We start from the raw sequence: 12,353 nt of genomic DNA, 5'->3' as shown, positions 1-12,353 counted from the left end.
GGGGGCTTTGCTTACTGGGCTCTACCTGGCTTGCTGCCTCAGGCTCTTGGCCCTAACAACATTGCACTTATTGTTACAATGTTTCTGCACTTTACAAAACACTTTACTAACAGCTATCTTAGTTCATCAGGACATCACTCAGGACATTCTCAGGGGCCTAACCCGTATGTTTCCCATGTTTCCCACAAAAGTAGATGATATCTGAAGACTAGGCTTGCATTGTCTCTTTCAAGCCCCTTGAGTTTGCTCTTCCCTTTACAAATAAGAGTGGCCAATAAATAGTTGCAAACTAACTCATTCTCTTCTGTGACCTTGGGCAAGTTGCTTCCACAGTAATCCTTAGTACAGGATTCGTTCTGCTTTTTAAACTCCTGCTATTGTAAAACATAATAATGATACTTAAATGCAAAGCAACTGTGAAAGATAAAAATATTGAAGTTCAAAGCTGCCCTCTCAATTTAAAGTAAATGTTAATCATAAGTGTACTCATTAACACTGTAGTCTATGATGCAGTAGAATTAAATATGCAAATGACAAAGCGAACTGAAGCTCTGTACTAGTTCCAGATTCTTCTGTGACACTGACGCTTGACAAACTGGCAAGCACATTAATGTATTCTAAAAGTGGATTGCTAAATGTATTAGTAATAAAGCTTATGTGTTGTTGCCTAGCAAACCACCTTCAAACTGATTGGCAAGTTCAAAGGGTCATAAATAGGGCAATGGCCAGCAGGCTGAGGTGATGGGGAATGGGGAGCTGCTGTTTTATGGGTACAGAACTTTAGTGTGGGATGATGGAGACCTTTAAGATGGATGTTGGTGTTGGTTACATAGTAATATGAGTGCACTTATTACCACTCAGTTGTACTCTTAGGAGTGATTAAAGCTGCCCTGGGATATGCTCAGTGGTAGAGTGAATGGTCAGCAATGGTTAAAATTGTAAATGAAAAATGCAACATTTTGGAATCAAATTGAGGGTGTAGCTTAGCAGGTTCAGCTCATCTATGCCCTATGCAATATCTCTAGAGAACAGTTTAACAAGGAGTATCCTTGCTTGTCCTATGGGTGGGCACTCTTAGCGGAAAGCCTCTGTTCACTCTCTGGCTTCTCAGACCGGAAGGACTCTTTTTACACATGTCCTGTCTGTGGCTAGATGGCCTAGACATTTTGTTTTGTTTTGTTTTGTTTTTCGAGACAGGGTTTCTCTGTGTAGCCCTGGCTGTCCTGGAATTCACTCTGTAGACCAGGCTGGCCTCGAGCTCAGAAATCCACCTGCCTCTGCCTCCCAAGTGCTGGGATTAAAGGCGTGAGTCACCACCGCCCGGCATTTTTTTAAAAGATTTATTCATTTATTATTATATGTAAGTACACTGTAGCTGCCTTCAGACACTCCAGAAAACAGCATCAGGTCTCATTACGGATGGTTGTGAGCCACCATGTGATTTCTGGGAATTGAACTCAGGACCTTCAGAAGAGCAGTCAGATCTCTTAACCCCTGAGCCATCTCTCCAGCCCCAACATTTTTTTTTGTCTTCTTTTTTTCTATGCAATCCACCTTGGTATATGCCAGGCAGGCACTCTACTTCTGATCTACCTTGGGCTTTTGGTTCTTTACAAGGCAATTCGGATCTAAGAAAATGGGATGCTCTAAACTTTTTAAGACTTGGCTTTAAATCCCATAAAATTAATTACCCTGCATTTTCTTAGTTCAGTGAAGCCACTGTGCTGCCATGGATTCTACCTGGGAGCAAATGACATACGACTTCAGAAGCCAACAGTTCCTTCAGAGCCATTATATGACAATCTCCATACAGTCTCTGTATCAGTTTGTTATCCTGTCTCCTTACCTTGAGGCTCCTCTAATGGACCACCCATCTAGTCTAGCAGGGTCATTGAGGATGGACTCTGAGACTTCGAACCTTAGCGCCGCCATTTGTCACAAGACCTGTGTCAAGTTACTTGTCCTTTCTGTGTTCCAGCTTAGCTGTTGAATAAAATTTTAAAAAAGAAAGAAAAGAAAAAAAGGACCCGACTACTCCTAAAGTATGGAGCCAAGATACAGGCTTAGCCAAAATGGCTGAGTTATGTAGGGCTTGGGCTTGGCGTAGAGAAGCAAAGCCCAGCCCCTAGGGGAGGAGTTTAGGGTGAGGCGTGAAATGATGGGAGGAGCTAGAGATATTGAATGAGACTTGTCTCAGGTTTCTTTGAGATGTAAAGCTTGTCTATTAAATGAATCTGGCAGGTCAGGTAGTGATGGCGCGTTCCTTTAATCCTAGCACTTGGGAGGCAGAGGCAGATGGATTTCTGAGTTCGAGGCCAGCCTGGTCTACAGAATGAGTTCCAGGACAGCCAGGCCTATACAGAGGAACCCTGTCTCGAAAAACAAACAAAATAATAATAATTTTGGTAATAGTATTTATGTCATTATGCCGCTGTGAAGACTCAAAGAATGGGTATAGATTAAAGGCAAAATAAACAAATGGATTAAAGGCAAAATAAACAAATAACAACAAGAGCTGCTTGAGCAAAGCACAGCAGCACAAGTCTGGAATACCAGGACTCTGGGTAGCCAGGCAGAAGGATCGATCGCCCCAAGTCCCAGGCCTAGGCAGCATAGTGAATATCAGACCAGCAACGGGGGACCTAGTAAGACCCTCCCTCAGAAACAAAGCAAGAACAAGCCAGTGAGTAGCCCTTCTCCTCCGTGGCCTCTGCTTCATTTGCTGCTTCCGGTTTCTGCCTGGAGTTCCTGCCCTGACCTCTGCACATGATGGAACATAAACTATACGATGAAATACAACCCCTACCGCTAAACAAAACAACCCTCCCCAAACCGGTGTACAAACTATATAAGCATTTGCTATGATTATTGCTGTCAGTTGATGTTAATAAGCTTAAAAATAAGTGTGGTAGGAAAGGAATATTTAAGAGGTAAATAAGACCAGAAGGCTGGAAACTAGCCAGGATCTCCCTGCCTCTTCAGAGTTCTCGCTTGCATTTAAATGCTGATATTTAAACGGGAGACCGGGCAACCAGCTGATCAACATCTCTGTATAATAATCCTCCGAACACCTAAAGACAGCTCTGAGTACTTAAGGGTCCTAAGGGGCTAATCAGCACAGGGTTAATGGAGTTGATATGTTTAAATTCATGTAGATTTGCAGGACTACAAGGTTAAAGACAGGCATCTCCCCCTCTCCTCTCCCCTCTTACTCCTTGGAGTTGGAGGACTAGCTGGAGCTTGGTCTTGTCCTTGGATGCCTAGGGAGTAGTCTTCCCTTTCTTTGACTCTAAACCTAAAATGGGCTTCTAAGGACCAGGAGCTCACTGTGCCATGTGTATGGTTCTCCTCCGGATCAAAACAATAGCTGGAGTCAAAAGCCAGCCTAGTTGAACAGGTCACTAAAACCTATTGTTTACTATACAGTTGTGTGTGTGTGTGTGTGTGTGTGTGTGTGTGTGTGTGAGCTCACCAGGGGCGTCTAATCCTTAGTTCCATGAGTACCTAGCAAAGCTCTGCTAGTACTGTTAGCATTCTGCCTAAGCCCCGCCCACAAGTCAGGCTCATACCTGGCTGTTGCTAGGTAACTGTTAGGAGAAGCCTAGAAGAAATGTTAATATTCCTCCATTTTGGGTTAATTAAAAAATTGTTGCCAGGCAGTGGTGGCGCACGCCTTTAATCCCAGCACTTGGGAGACAGAGGCAGATGGATTTCTGAGTTCGAGGTCAGCCTGGTCTACAGAGTGAGTTCCAGGACAGCCAGGGCTACGCAGAGAAACCTTCTGCCTCAAAAATAAAAAACAAACAAAATGTCTCTGAAAATATTTTTTAAAAAATTGAAACCAGCTCATCCCCAGCTTGTGCCTCTGCCCTGGCAGTCTGACCTGCCATGCACTGGAGGGCAATGGCCGACCTGTATTTATCTTGTGGAGACTCTTTGGCCCGGAGCTCACTAGGTTCCCACTGATGGTCACTACCACACCAGTCCCATGCTTCAAATCCTCCATAGCCTATGTGGTGCGCCTCAGGCAAACTCACACTTTGCCACAATACCTTTCTCTCTTGAACCCAGAAGGGCCATAGTGTGAAGGAAAACACAACACAAACTTAGTTCAGAAACAATGATAACTCTAACGCCTAATCTTGTAAACCTATTAAAATCTGATTCCTCCGATGGTGAATCCTTGTGGATCTGCCATGACACCAGCAACTCTAGCACCTATACCTTGCTCTTATGTTGTTCCCGTTCCAAAAAGTCCTGACACTCTCCTGCTTCCTCTCTTCCTCCGCCCAACCTGGAAGTCCCACCTACTGGTCCAGTGATTGGTTCCTTTATTCATTAGGGGATTGGTTCACAAGAACAGCGCCAGGCCCATCCACAACAAAAAAATGAGAAACTAGAAGGAGGGTAATGGTGAAGCAGGAATAGGGTTGTCATGATCTTTAGTTGCTTCCTGCTGACTTTGGGGTGATGTGTCTCTGGGAAACCTACGAAAATGGGGATGAGGATGCTGGCCCAGTCTTAGAAGAGTTGGCTGTTTCCTTGATGTCCAGGGTCTGTGGGACCACCTGCAGGTAGGAAGGTGAAGGTCCAGTAGAAGCCTCTGTGAGAGTAGACTGGAGCTATCCTGGATGGAGATTTTTTTGTTTTTGTTTTTTTGTGTTTTTGGTTTTGGTTTTTCGAGACAGGGTTTCTCAGTATAGCCCTGGCTGTCCTGGAACTCACTCTGTAGACCAGGCTGGCTTCGAACTCAGAAATCCTCCTACCTCTGCCTTCCAACTGCTGGGATTAAAGGCATGTGCCACCACTGCCCGGCCTGGATGTAGATTTTGAGTAAACACCAGGATGTGGCAATATGCTGAAATACATATACATATTAGAGGCAGAAAATAAAGTTAAGTAGTTTGGGGAGAAAAACTTTTCTTGGGTACACATTTGAAACACTTAGGTCTTGGTGGTTGAGGTGAGGGGAGTCCCAAAACCAGGGAACAGGGGAGGAATTCCACCTTCTAGGCTAGGCAATAAGTGGGAGCTTAGGCTATTGTCAGGTGTACTTATCTAGACGAAGTCTATTTGGTCCATGAGGGGTAGATCTGAGTGGGTTTCCTAGAGCTTTAAGTTTACAAAAGAGATAAATTTGTTAACACCACAGTCTTTAAGGTAAGTTTAGGAAAGACAAAAGCCTTTGGTGAAGCAGAAGGGGCAAAGGGAGCCATTTCTCTCTGTCTAGAAGATTGTATGTATATACATTCGTTTAGCAAAATGAGAAGCATTTTAAAGTTTACATTTAAGAGACATTCAAAGGAGACTTAAAATTTTAACTTTGTGACTAGGATAGTTGATCATATAAATTTAGCATGAGAAACACATTAAGTCTATAGTTAAAAGACAACCAAACCAAAGGAAACTTAAATTTTTAACTTGTAATTATAAAAGTGGATTGTATAGTGGAATGTCTTATTTGACCTAGGCTGATTTATCAGAACTCTATTGATAAATGTTAGGATTTTGAACCTTTGAAGTCTCAATATAACAGTGGCATGGCAAGGGGAAGAAATATGAAGCATTTTGTATCTTAAATTAATTTTTAATACCAGTTAAGTTTGTATGGTCTCTAACCTTTATATCTTGTAATTCCCGGCTTAAAGTGCCTTTCTAGATCTTCCATTTAGATCTTTATAACTTTTTCTATAAGTCTTTTATTTAATTATTTACCATGAGACATAGAGTAAATCACTGGGAAGCAGTCACTGCAAACTGAGCTTTCTTTTAGGAAGTAGTGGAAGGTTATATCTGTGAAAGGTTACATTTGAACTTATGTATTTTTTTATTATAAAGCCTGTGAGCAAGACAAACCTGTCTTTTTGCTAAGAGATCTGGTAGTCTTAACTAGTTAACAAATTGACAAATGAGTTACTACAGAGGTAGACTCAGGCAGAGGCAGTCTGGCCATGAGGTCCAGAAGATGAGAGGCTTGTGGAGGAGGAGCATGGGAGAAATGACTCACCTTGTCTTAGGCAATATGAGACATTTAATTCTCCGGATGTCTCTGTCCACAGTTTAGGCTGGGCCCTGGGAGCAGGCAAGACAATGGAGTAGGCTTCCTTGATGGTTATCATACCACTGTGCCCCTATCTCCTTGGAGACCTTGCGGGGGTCATTGTTAGGATTTGGGCATCTCTGTCATAGTAAGCTTAAATATTTAATGTTATATTTAGCAGATCTCTGACAAGATTGAGAGCTAGTATCTATTAAACATATATGAGTTAGGCAAATTACATGTTTTTTATATATTTGCTCTAGATTGTATCTAGCAAACAAAAAGTAACCTAATGACAGTAGCAAAATCAAGACTAAACTATCTTTAACTTTTTTAATATTGTAAACCTTTAAAGTAATATTAAAGTTACTATTTACCAAGGCAGGATAGAAACCATATGAAAACCTTATCTGAATTGAAAAGTGTCTTTGGAGACCTTTTTTGTTGTTGTTGTTTTTGTTTGTTTGTTTTGTTTTGTTTTGTCTTGTTTTTGAGACAGGGTTTCTCTGTCTAGCCCTGGCTGTCCTGGAACTCACTCTGTAGACCAGGCTGGCCTCAAACTCAGAAATCCACCTGCCTCTGCCTCCCAAGTGCTGGGATTAAAGGCATATGCCACCACTGCCAAGCCTTGGAGACCTTTTTTAAAAGTCAGGTTGTTCTCCTCAAGTAAGAGGGCAATGAAGCAGGAAGTTCCCACAACAAAGATGGCAGATAGTCATGTGAGTCCCCTTAACCAAGATGGCACGGAGGCAAAGCCAATCATTCGACTTCCCTTAGCCCAGATGGCACTGAAACTATAGCTCTGCTTTTCTTCCCCATGTGGTGGAAAGTCACATGTTACATCTTAGAATGTAACCACACTTATTTACAGAAGCATGGCTATGTATCAGCAAAGAGACAAATAAATATATAAAGAGACAAATAGAAACTTTTTGCCTGGCAGGCAGAGTGTTATGCATATAAGGAGATCTCTCCCTGCCACCATAGGTAGCCTCTACTGCCATGCATGTCTGAGTAGCACGGGTCTGGGGCTGGCCCACTGAGTGAGGCTCAGCTGCTTGTGCATGCAGGGATCTATCTAGTAACCACGCAGTCCTTCTCCCACCACAGATGGCTTAGAGCTGGTATAGACCAGAATGGTAAGAAGTTTGAGATAAAAATTTCCCAGGAAGTAAAAGTTTAAACCTGCCGGCTGGAGTAAACAACTGGCAGCGGCAGAGCGAGCTAAGTCAGAAACAAAATCTGGAGAGTGTTTTTAGAGCCACAGGAGCACGGAGTGAAAACAAGTAGTTGGGATTGGATGTTAGTTAGTTGGATCGAGGATAGGAGCTGAGTTGAGGAGCAGGAGGAATGAAGAGAAAGTTTGGAGTGAAGGTAGGGAAAAGCCTGCGCTTAGGAAACTTTCCATTTTCTGGGGCCGTCACCACCCAGGCTGAGCTGGACTATGAGGACCAGGTGTCATATACTCTGGCCATCACTGCTCGGGACAATGGCATTCCCCAGAAGTCTGACACCACCTACCTGGAGATTCTGGTGAATGATGTAAATGACAACACTCCCCAGTTCCTCAGAGATTCCTACCAGGGGAGTGTCTATGAGGATGTACCACCCTTCACCAGCGTCCTGCAGATCTCAGCGACCGATCGAGACTCCGGTCTGAATGGCAGGGTTTTCTACACATGCGCTTACTTTCCATTTTCTGGATCACTGGCAAGAGTTGTAAAACTTTAGAGTTATTATCTAGTGGGTTATTGGTGACAAATTTAATTACAAATAGTGTTTGAATATGGAAGTGTTTATGTCCAGGAGGCATCCCAGTAGGGAGTCTGGAGGTATCGGTGAAGACACAATATCCGTGGGTGAAGATAAAAGTTATTGCAGTTCTATCGCCAGTGGTGTCCGGAGGGTAGACAAAGAACAACAACACACAGCACAAACTGCATTGCTAAGTTGTCATGTGGTAACCAGGGGCCGAGGCCTGAGAGAGACCAGGTCACCGGATGCTGGGATTTTCAAGTGAAAAGGGAGCAGCATGTCTCAAGGAGAGAGAAATCTCACCCAAGAGAAGAGGTCACGAGGAGGGAGTGTCAGCGGGAAGGGTCAGCCATGAAGACTGTGAATATCTCCGTCCCCAAGGACACTAGAGGGTGACTGGGTGGCTCAAAAACCCTCCCTTGGAACCAGGAGGCAGTTTATGCTGACCAGGGTGTGTCGCTTACCAATTCGCTGATGTTTGGATGGAAAGTTCTAGCGATCCAAAGGCCAGAAAGTGAGCCTGAGTAGCAGGCAGATTTGTCAGGGTGGGGGAGCAGTTGGAATGTAAACCTGTGAGCTTGTGAATCAGGGTCTTGGCACCATTGATATGTTTTGTAATGCAGTGGCATGATGCGGTAGGAGGGGCCTTAGCAGGCCCATGCTAAGGCACCCCCCCCCCACTCCTCATGTACCAGCCATACAACAGGTCTAGTATAAAATGAAGTTTATGTGGGGCATGAAAAGGGGGTATGAAAGAAAGGTGTGGAGGGGGAAGGCCAGGCCAGCTGGGAGTATATGGAGAGAGGGACAGAGAGGCCAAACAGTCCTTTTATAGAAGCCAGGCGCATACCTAGGTAACTGTTGCTACCAAGGACACCAGAGGGTGGCTGGGTGGCTCAACAACCCTCCCTTGGGACCAGGAAGCAGTTTATGCTGACCAGGGTGTGTCACTCACCAATTCGCTGATGTTTGGATGGAAAGACCCTAGGTAGGCTGTTGCTAGGTAACTGCTGGGTAGAGCCTAGAAGAAATGCTATCAGAAGGTGGACATAGTTCCAATAAATTAGACCGAATATATGATCCAACCCCTCAGGAACTGACCTACAGACAGGACATGCCTGTAATTCTTCAGAGAAGAGGCACTCTTGCCAGCTCTTTCTCTGGGACGATTTCCTGATGGAAAAGCAATGAGCTGGGGTCCAAAGAGAAAGAAGAGGACCTACTGAATTCAGGGACAAAGAATGTATTTGTCCATACTGATGATAGGTCTTTGCACCCCAGTTAAGCCACTTAAGACAGGCATGTTCAGAGCCCCACCTCTCAGAAGTTTCTGGCTTCGGTGGTTGATAACAAACACTAACCAACCAATGTTTTAGAACAGGATTCCTTACATGGTTACCCCTTTACTAGAAGCAGCTTCACCTGGAGATCTGTCAGATAAACTGTGGGAGATTTGTCAGATAAACTGTGGGAAATGAAAGCTCAAGGAGAGTGGGGGCGGGGGCGGTGCGGGGGAAGGAAAGAGGCCAGTTGGGAATATGGGACAGAGGGGTGGGGTAAAACACTGGCTGCTGGGCTGCAGAGATGGCTCAGTGGTTAAGAGCACTAGTCTTCCAGAGGCCCTGAGTTCAAATTCCAGCAATCACATGGCGGCTCACAACCATCTGTAATGGGATCTGATGCCCTCTTCTGGTGTCTGAAGACACCCCACCCCCATTGGTGTTAATTATTTACTGCCTGCCTGTTTACATTAGGCTTTGGCCCTCAGTGGCAAGAACCCAGGGTGCGTCTTTGCCTCCTCAGTGATCAGCATAAACCAAATATGAGCATCAGCCAACCCTGTACTTATGACTGTTTATTGGAAGAATGGATAAAAAAAAATACTTACTGAAATATCGGTGTGGCTGGAGCTGTGAATTTTTCTTCTTATATACAACAAACCCCAAAATAGAAAAGAACAAAATAAAAACAGTGCCCAGCAGTGGTGGCGCACGCCTGTAATCCCAGCACTTGGGAGGCAGAGGCGGGTGGATCTGAGTTCGAGGCCAGCCTGGTCTACAGAGTGAGTTCCAGGACAGCCAGGGCTACACAGAGAAACCCTGTCTCAAACAAAACAAAAAAAACAAAACAAAAGGGGCTGGTGAGATGGCTCAGCGGGTAAGAGCACTGACTGCTCTTCCGAAGGTCCTAAGTTCGGATCCCAGCAACCACATGGTGGCTCATGACCACCCATAATGAGATCGGACCCCCATCTTCTGGTGCGTCTGAAGACAGCGACAGTGAATTATCCCGGAGCTAGCGGGCCAGAGTGAGCGAGGCTGGCAGAGGTCCTGAGTTCAATTCCCAGCAGCCACACACATGATGGCTCACAGTCATCTGTACAGCTACAGTGTACTCATATGTATAATAAATAGAAAATAAATCTTTAGGGGCTGGGGACATGGCTCAGCAGTTAAGAGCACTGACTGCTCTTCCAAAGCACCTGAGTTCAAATCCCAGCAATCACATAGTGGCTCACAACCATCTGTAATGAGATCTGATGCCCTCTTCTGGAGTGTCTGAAGACAGCTACAGTGTACTTATATATAATAAATAAATAAATCTTAAAAAAAATAAATCTTTAAAACAAAACAAAAAACAAACAAAAGAGTAGTGCAGATTAAGAGGCTTTACAGCTCAGTATTCTTTGTATTGAAAATTATAGTACTGCCCCTAAAATGTAGACTCATAAGAAAGTCATGGCTGTCCTTTAAGAGCAGCAGAATGAACTATGCCTGGAGGCTGGTATCTGTAATTCTAGCGTGCGGGAGGCAAAGGCAGGTCAATTGCTGTAAATTCAAGGCTAGCCTAGGCTACATAGAAAGTTCCAGGCAAGCTTAGAGTATACAGTGAAATTATGTCTTAAAACACACACACACGCACACAGAGACAGACAGACAGACAGACAGACAGACAGAGACAGAGAGACAGACAAAGACAGACAGAGACAGAAACAGACAGACAGAAACAAATAGACACAGTCAGAGAGACACAGACAGACAGAGACAGAGAAACAGCCATGGTTAGAATACAATTTCTTTGATAGGCTTTGGAATGTCAATCTATGGTGAGTACTTGCCTGCCATGTGACTCTGTGGTTCAATGCCTAGAACCACCAAAAGAGAGGAAGAGGAGGGAGAGGAGGAAGAGGGAGAGGAGGAGGAGCGGGGAACTCAGCCTGAAGAGGAGAGCACAGCTTGGAGAATTGATGCTCTTTCTACAATGTGTTTCCCTTCCTCTCATCCCCAGCCTCCTTGGGTATCTCTTGCCTTCTCTTCTGCTAAGAACTGCTCCTTCTGTTGCATTCTCAGAACCTATTGCCCCCACCACCTCACTTCCATCATCAGATGTATGACAGATTTCCCAACCAATTTTCCATTTCTGCAGCTCACAATTTGATTGGCATGGACCACAATAGCTTCTAGAATTTCTACTGTCCACTGGAGCCCAACTGGTACCAGATTAGCATCATTCTACTTCTACTAGCAAAACTTCTAAGAGAACTCGAAAGCCCTAATGAAAAAAGAACATATTCTCTAAGGTTCTTGAGTACTAGGTGGGTCAAGGGTGGAGGTGAGAGAGGATGGGTAATAACTGAACTTAGATGTGGTTTAAATGGAAACCCAACACACACACACACACATACCATGCGCAGTAGAGTCCATGGGCTCATAGTGACTTGGAGAAAAAAGGTCCACGATTAGAAAAAACAGTCTATGCAGGTTATGACTTCAGAACAAAAGAACATGAAGGCCATGGCTAATCAAGTGCAGCTCCTAGCTGGCAGGTAGGGGAGGCGTGACTCCAAAATTTGTTTTTTCCTGACAGGGTTCTGTCTGGCCTGAAACTTGCTATGTAGCCAAACTGACCTTAGACCCAAGGTGATCTGCCTCCTAAATGCTGGGATTAAAGGTGTGTATAGCCAGCCAATATTTTGTTTTAAATTTCTTTTATCTTCTAAGATTATAATTGTTATCCCCTTCCTTTCCCGTCCCTACAAATACTCCTACACACCCCTCCTTGTCTTTCAAATTCATGCCTTATTTTTTTTTCATTGATTGCTGTTTTCTTTTGTTGTTACCCCTTACCCAGTTCCACCACATAATCAGTGGCTGCGAAATAGAAGATTTAAGATTCCAGATAAGAAAACTTGAGCAGCCGCACAGCCACACTAGGGGTGGTTGGAAAAACGTCATATGATACAACAAATGCACCTGTTTTAGGTTTGAATAGCTGCACAACTGTTGGGGGATCTGTCCAGGGTTTATAGCATATTGTGTCTGTGGGGAAGGAGAAAAAAAAAAAAACATTCCCAATAGTAAATGATCTTAGCGTATGTTACTCAACTGCAGCAGCTTGAGCCCAGAATGGCTGTGCAGGCCTACAGTCCCAGCCCTTGAGCCCAGATGGCTGTGCAGGCCTACAATCCCAGTCCTTGAGCCCTGTGTGGTTGTGTAGGCCTACAGTCCCAGCCCTTGAGCTCTGGGTGGCTGTGCAGGCCTACAGTCCCAGCCCTTGA

Source organism: Mastomys coucha, unplaced genomic scaffold (genome assembly GCF_008632895.1).
Source record: "Mastomys coucha isolate ucsf_1 unplaced genomic scaffold, UCSF_Mcou_1 pScaffold22, whole genome shotgun sequence".
Classification (NCBI taxonomy): Eukaryota; Metazoa; Chordata; class Mammalia; order Rodentia; family Muridae; genus Mastomys; species Mastomys coucha.
This window is presented reverse-complemented; position numbering follows the sequence as displayed.